The sequence below is a fragment of the Salvelinus namaycush genome, chromosome 17, assembly GCF_016432855.1.
Source record: "Salvelinus namaycush isolate Seneca chromosome 17, SaNama_1.0, whole genome shotgun sequence".
NCBI classification, from domain to species: Eukaryota; Metazoa; Chordata; class Actinopteri; order Salmoniformes; family Salmonidae; genus Salvelinus; species Salvelinus namaycush.
In genome coordinates this window covers 18,720,251-18,728,173 of record NC_052323.1, presented here as the reverse complement: position 1 = coordinate 18,728,173, position 7,923 = coordinate 18,720,251, and the positions used below count along the sequence as shown (strand labels likewise).

The window sequence follows — 7,923 nt, the reverse complement described above, 5'->3', positions numbered from 1 at the left end:
GAGAAATCTAGCCGGCTAAGAGCAATTATTCTCCCTTCAACTAGTAATGCCGGTGCGTGAGTATGTGTCTGCCTGCGTGTGAGTATGTGGCTGCAGGTAGAGGAGCAGGCTGGTACAGTGTGAAATGCTGAGCAGTTTGGCTGATGATGACTTATCATTAAATACACCGACCTTTAGATCAGCCTGACACTCATTAGTTCCTCTAATAAATATAGAGCCATGCCCTCCGAGACCTGCTCCATTACCTAACTGACAATATATACATAGACACGACGCTGTGTGTGCGCCAGTGGAGGCTTGTGACTTGAAGAATTGAGGAGGATGGGAGACCCGCAGTATAGGTGCGTAACGTACGGAGACGACAGTGTGTTTCAAAACTCGTCAAAGACAAATTATTTTAACCTAAAGCATTTAATAAAGACATTTATAGTACAGTATTATGGGGAATGAGAATGAGAGGGCTACTTACAGTGTTGGGAAGGGATCACAGCAGTGACTGAATGAGAGGGCTACTTACAGTGTTGGGAAGGGATCACAGCAGTGACTGAATGAGAGGGCTACTTACACAGTGTTGGGAAGGGATCACAGCAGTGACTGAATGAGAGGGCTACTTACAGTGTTGGGAAGGGATCACAGCAGTGACTGAATGAGAGGGCTACTTACAGTGTTGGGAAGGGATCACAGCAGTGACTGAATGAGAGGGCTACTTACACAGTGTTGGGAAGGGATCACAGCAGTGACTGAATGAGAGGGCTACTTACAGTGTTGGGAAGGGATCACAGCAGTGACTGAATGAGAGGGCTACTTACAGTGTTGGGAAGGGATCACAGCAGTGACTGAATGAGAGGGCTACTTACAGTGTTGGGAAGGGATCACAGCAGTGACTGAATGAGAGGGCTACTTACAGTGTTGGGAAGGGATCACAGCAGTGACTGAATGAGAGGGCTACTTACACAGTGTTGGGAAGGGATCACAGCAGTGACTGAATGAGAGGGCTACTTACAGTGTTGGGAAGGGATCACAGCCGTGACTGAATGAGAGGGCTACTTACAGTGTTGGGAAGGGATCACAGCAGTGACTGAATGAGAGGGCTACTTACACAGTGTTGGGAAGGGATCACAGCAGTGACTGAATGAGAGGGCTACTTACAGTGTTGGGAAGGGATCACAGCAGTGACTGAATGAGAGGGCTACTTACAGTGTTGGGAAGGGATCACAGCAGTGACTGAATGAGAGGGCTACTTACAGTGTTGGGAAGGGATCACAGCAGTGATTGAATCAGGGTATGAGGCATCAGTTGAGGTGTTCAGAGGCTTGAACAGTGCAGGACAGGATTTGACTGAGGAGACAAAACAATAACACAACAAACTACTCAGTTAGACAAAAGAGCTAAGAAAGAGTCATTGATGAAAAGAGTCATTGAATCATTGATGAGTAACAATGTGATTGTGTTTGTGATTGACTCTACATACAGAAATGAGAGAAAATGTATAGGGGTACTCACAAATTCAATGTGCCAGTGGACGAGCGGGCACATGAGACGCAGCTTCAGTTCATGTCAGGAGAAAGTTGACAAAGGTAGTGCAGTGGTCATCACCTCTTAAATCAGGGAACAGGAGGGTACTTAGCTGTAAATACAAATAGCAGATACATTCCATTACAGCTGCGCCATCGTAGGTTTGGACAACGAGTTTGTCTATAACTTAAACTCAGACATCTCAAAATGTGCAAAGTCAAACAGACTGAGCATCTCACCCACTTGACACATCATAGTAGCTCAAGAAACGTTCCTGAGTAAAGCCCTGATCATCCACATACCTGACAATAACTGACAACTGCAAGCAGACTGGAGGCACCATAGGTCCTAGAGTGGGGGGGCAAATTTTTACCCCCTGGGGCCTGGAGTTTTTCCTTATATGTTAACCTAACTAGGAAACCTCTGGACCCCTATAAGGTATGACAGTGATTAATCAGTTGTAAAAAGGTTTTATATGGGCTATGATGGGACCAGTTTTTCCTAATCAGGTCACATTTTTTAAAACCCTGTCAAACTATTTGTTCATAAAAATGATATTTAGATTAGGAGGGGGATTTCCTCTACCCAGACACAGACAACAACTGATAGACAATAGAACTCACAGCTGAGCTTGCTTTGTGCATGTTTGCATCATGCAGGCCTGGGCAACTGTAGGCCTTACAAAACATTTACTCACATCCGTCATCACTATTATGTTGATTCATTAATTCCAGTTAATCATTAGGGATTGATAACGTATTGGCAGCCTAGCCGGACCAATTTTGAATAATAACTCAATTTGATCACATTCCCATTTTCTCCTGACACACAAGTGGACTATAAATACATAATGTTACCAATTAGTTTAACCTGACCAGATGGACAGCGCACAGTCTGTATGCAGCTGCTCTTATTAGTAGTCTACAGTTGATCAGACTGAAAAATAGTCTCGTTTTCATCCCATACAGCATGTCAGATTTCTAATGTTTAGAATACAGCATGTCAGATTTCTAATGTTTAGAATACAGCATGTCAGATTTCTAATGTTTAGAATACAGCATGTCAGATTTCTAATGTTTAGAATACAGCATGTCAGATTTCTAATGTTTAGAATACAGCATGTCAGATTTCTAATGTTTAGAATACAGCATGTCAGATTTCTAATGTTTAGAATACAGCATGTCAGATTTCTAATGTTTAGAATACAGCATGTCAGATTTCTAATGTTTAGAATACAGCATGTCAGATTTCTAATGTTTAGAATACAGCATGTCAGATTTCTAATGTTTAGAATACAACATGTCAGATTTCTAATGTTTAGGTGCAGCCTAGGCTGCTGCAACATTTATGTAATGAGTTTTCGCTTGTGTCTGTCCGTAGTGATTATGTGTTATCTTTGCTAAATAAATACCGGAGGTAAGTGGAAAGCCTACTCGAGCGCAAGCGAAACAATGCGCTGCGTCAAACTAATGGATGATGCGATGGAAGCTATCAAAACCATTCGGAATTGTTTTCAACATCTCATTAAAGACAAAATTCGATATGTTCAGCAAGTAAAGCATCGTAACGTGCAATTACCTCTGCAAGCTCCTTGAAGTTGCCCTTATCGGCGGAACTTTCCATCTCGTCGTGTCCTCTAAAAGGAAATTACTGCATGCCCAAAAACGCAGGCAAGGCCAGCCAACTTAATGAAAGGCTCCCTGTTAACCAGCTATACTTTTGATACCGGGTGGTATTGAACGATCTCACATTTTCATCCTTCTTCATGAAACTGATCTCAGGCAGAGATCGACCCTCGCTTTTAATTTGCACCTTTTCCGTGTACCCCAGAGAATGGAAGGGGTTCTTCAACAAAAAGTCCACAACATTTTCGGCAGCGTTGGCCATTCTACCATTCTGGCGCAGAAAACTGCACACTCGTGCTGGTAACGTTAGCTAGCTAGCTATTGTGGTTAGCAAGGCAATTTTAAATAAATTGCACTAACTGGACACAAAAATAAAGTTCTGAAACCAAGAAAACAATTTATAATATACCTCCTCTGTGTCCTGTAATTTGAAAAAAATTATTTGAATTGAATAATATCCCAAAAATGCTCAACTATCAATCTCTATCCAACAATGTCACCAAGCTTCTCAATATAACCCCCATAATGCTCTGTAGCACAATCCCAATACAACTCAATAGGTTCGTTCTCTGGTCCTAATTATATGATTGGATGGACAACATGTCAGTTCATACTGCAAAAGCTTTGATTGGTTGGAGGACATCCTCCTGAAGTGGTCATAACTACCATGTATGTCTATAGAAGGGGTGGGGTCTACGAGCCTCCTAGGTTTTGTATTGAAGTCAATGTAGCCAGAGGAGGACGGCAGCTAGCTGTCCTCCGGCTGAACCATGGCGCTACCCCAGACAGTGCTGTTGAACTTACTGTAGACCTTCATGGCAATTTTTTATTTATTTAATCGATTATTTGGAGACATTAATATATTTAATAGTTTAATCTAAAAATTTTAACTTTTTTAATGTTTCCCTATTTTTAGGAAATTTCCCTGAGGATGGCCCTTCCACCTCTGAGCCTCCACTGGTGTGCGCACATCTGATTTTATCAACGCTCTACTTCATTTTATATATATATTTGATGTGGAAATATGAAGAGGAGACCACCACAAACACACCAGAAGGCTAAAACCCACGTCCACAAGGTCAAACAGATCCTTTAGACAGGTCCATTTAGACATTTAAGAGCAATATGAAATAACGCCTTAGTCTAGTCCTCCCCCCTTCACATCCCCCCGCTGTTCTAAATATCCTAGTTGACCAGTGAGCAGACCACAGGTGACTAGTCTAGTTAACACATTCCACATGTGGCCTACCACCTGACCACACAGCTCTCTCAGAGAAAACCATTCTGCTCTGTTAAAGACCTGCATCCCTTCCCTTTCAAACACACGCAAGAACGCACGCTCACACACACGGAATGTGCACGGCACTCACACACACAGTAGGTTATGAGTGTTTCAGCCATGCGAGTTGGCCGCCAGTCATAACTCACGTGTCTCACCTTTCTCGTTAATAAACGGTATACAGCCCACACCCCAGCTTTAACAGGAGTGTGAAAGTTTACAGGCCTACAGCTCAGGTGTCTCTTTGAACACGTGTAAAAAATCTTTGTAAAGTTAGAATTTAGCGACAGCGAGTCAGAACATTACAAACAGGACTTGTGTTGTAACAATACCCGCTAAGTATTCTACCATTGATAATGTCAACCATCGGCTCAAATCCAGGCCTATTTCTCCACATCACTAGATGGCTTTATGAACCCTGCTGTCCATCATAAGTGTTTACATTTCTCATCTGGCTCAGTGTTCCATTCTGGAGCTTTATTAATGGAACCAACAACAGTAGAACCCAGAACAGTAGAACACAGAGCTGACAGCGCTTCACACACACAGAGACTCTGTTCTCCTCTCCTGCTCCGTTCGCCTACTTCGTTCTCCTCCCCCCTCCATGGAGAGACGCTACATCAGCACCCAGGTATATACACAAGCAAATAAGGACAAGTATGCACTCACGTGCGCACACACACACACCAAGTGATGTGCCAATGACAGAGAGCACGAGGCAGGCATGTTTACTGATCCTCATGTTCACGGTTGGTCATGTAGAGTTTCTTTTGTAAAGAGGGGGAAAAGAAGGAGGATAGAAGCTACATCTGCAAGCACTTTACAGGCTTCTGGACTCAGGCTGCCACGTTAGCACAACACTGATGGACCGCCAGCACTGGAGTCAACCAGGCAGGATCACACACGCATGCAGACATCCGCTTCAACATCAAATTCCACATTTACGAGAAAAGGTTCATGACCTCAGTCTCAAAAGCAAAATTTTTCAACATAATAACTCCATTGAATTCGAAAAAACATGTTTTGAAAGCTCCGGCTGAATGGCGAACGCTAGCAGCATTATATAAATGAAATGGGTGTTTTTTTCACAGGTAATTTCAGTGAGAATAACTTCACAGCAATTTCTGTTAGAACTTAAAGGCCCAGTGCAGATTTATTGTGTTTTATATACATTTCCACACTCAGAGGTTGGAATAATAATAATGAAATTGTGAAAATTATAATTCCCTTTTAGTGTAAGAGCTGTTTGAAAAGACTGCCTGAAAGTTCAGCCTATTTTGGTGGGATGGAGTTTTGGCCTTCCATGGTGACATCATGCAGTAAATTAGTTAATAGACCAGTAAGAAAGAGTTCCATACCTATCTGCCAAAAAAAGATCGTTTCCCCCTCCAAAATCAGACCAATCCCATTGCTAAGAAGCTATTTTAATTTATTTTAGAGAATGTTAAGTTAAAACAATCACAGTAAGGTGCCTAATTGTTACCCAGAAATGATTTGATATTGAGATAAAAGCAGCTGCATTGGGCTTTTAAAGAATACACCGGTGCTCAATAAACTAGACAAATATAGTAAAGTCAGTATTGCACTTTCCACCAGATTAACAGTATTTAGTCAGAACCTGTACAGTACATATTGTACCTATGCTGTTGGGGAAAGCATTTCCCTCCTAATTTCCTGTCTTAACACCTATAGTGCCAGGTAGGTAGGCTGGCTATCCTTCTGGCTCTTTGGCTCAAGAGCTGTGTGTTTCACAGATCCTGAGGCTCAGTGTGTGTGGCTCTATATGCCTCTACTTATTAAGCACATCATCATCGGGGTTAGTTCTGGATGGAAGGCAAGTTCACCCCACCGTCTGTTTCTGATTCTAAGGTGCCTATGGTCGTTCAACCCTAAACGACTCATTTTAAGGGTAAACACCTGCCCTACCTCAGCCATAAATGTCCCTTTTCATCCCAACAGCCACCCTGTAACTCAGAATATTGGATTGTACTGCAGTACATGTCATATGTTCACTGAATACCCTGACAGCACGTAAATGTATAACAGATCTGTTCAAACGACATCATCCTTATACAACTCAGCACAACGGTGTTTGTGATCTTAAAGCGCCATCTTGTGGTCGTAAAAGTACTTACCTACTTCGTGGTCCTCCATCCAGTTGGGACATCAGGCTGCAACAATCTTCTGCCACTGGAATCCATCTTCTACCTATATTATAATAATACAGGCAGAAAAATATCACATCAGGGAACCACATTATGTAACATCCACTGCAAAGAATCAGAGGGAGACAGATTGAAACAGTACTTGAATTTATTTACAACCATAAGTAGGAAAATACATAGCTAGGTAGGAGTAAAGAAAATGTGTTCAACAGAAAACTAGTCCAGTCGAACCAAAGCGGCAAAAAAAAATAACTTGTTCACCATTGTCCCTTAAATTTGTATTATTGAGTTTAAAAACAGCTGACTTGATTCTTTGAACATTGTGCCAGTGTTCTTTGCTGGTATTCCATGAATGGTAAACAAGTAGTTGGTCCAGTGTATGTACACAGTGACAGTGTACTCAGCTAGCTACAAATTGACAAACCTGACCAAACTACCACCACTATCGGCAAGGGCGAGGGTGAAGCCTAAATATACAAGCTGGAGGAGAGAAAATGCTGGAATGGGGTGATCGGAATCAGCAGAAATTGAAAAAGTATTAGATAAGTTTCCAAATAAAATAATTTTCAAAAACATTTTCTTAATGACTGTCTGGGTATTGCCAACTTTCTGGGGAATGGAAATGGCCTGTCTGAAATGAGGACTATTGCAAGCCAAACTCATTTTGACATGGATAAAATGTAGCACTCATGTTGTTTAAGGAAAATACTTCCTTCCTTTACAACCCTACAAGTCATGACAGTGGTATTTGGATGTACTGTATAGAAGGTTAAAGAGGGTGCTTCACATTTGGACAGAAAGCAGCTTTGACAGGGAGCGCAGTCAGATTCCTATAAAACACCTAGAAGTCAACAGTAAAGTTATAGTGATCACTAACTAACCAAAGCTCATGGTGACATCAAGCCGTGTTATTCCCCCTTTTTTCTCCAATCAAAACCAATGTTGGGGGTTCAAAACGTGAGGGTTAGTAGGCTTGGTGACCTACTCTGTTTAGCCACTGTGAAACAAGAACAGTGAGATGGACCAAATAGTGCTCTCATCACAGGACCAGTCCATCTACCAGCAAAATGCCTTCAGCTTAGTTTTACACTCACGTTTGTTTCACACTAGTCAACAATAGTGCAGTCTACAACTGAATCAGCCAGTAAGACAAGGCTCCCCCGGTTCTAAGACAACATACATCTTAAGCCTAAGCGACAACCCCCCCCCCCCCCCCCCCAAAAAAAGTTGAGAAAAATAAAGTTCAATATCCACGTTTGGAAAGGCAAATTACTATTAGGAATGATTCCTTCAATAAGCATTCTGCGTCCACTTCTAGAGCAACCCAGTCGGCCAAGTC

At 42.1% G+C, this 7,923-nt stretch overlaps 1 long non-coding RNA gene across 1 annotated transcript; it reads right to left on the bottom strand.

Moving 5' to 3' along the window:
- Nucleotides 1-1,514: 1,514 nt before the first annotated feature.
- Nucleotides 1,515-7,776, bottom strand: LOC120062043. Its single transcript, XR_005478379.1, has 3 exons — nucleotides 6,846-7,776; nucleotides 6,555-6,627; nucleotides 1,515-1,627 (listed from the first exon to the last, which is right to left on the bottom strand). It is a non-coding gene; the product is annotated as an uncharacterized LOC120062043 (long non-coding RNA).
- Between the last annotated feature and the right edge of the window lie 147 nt (nucleotides 7,777-7,923).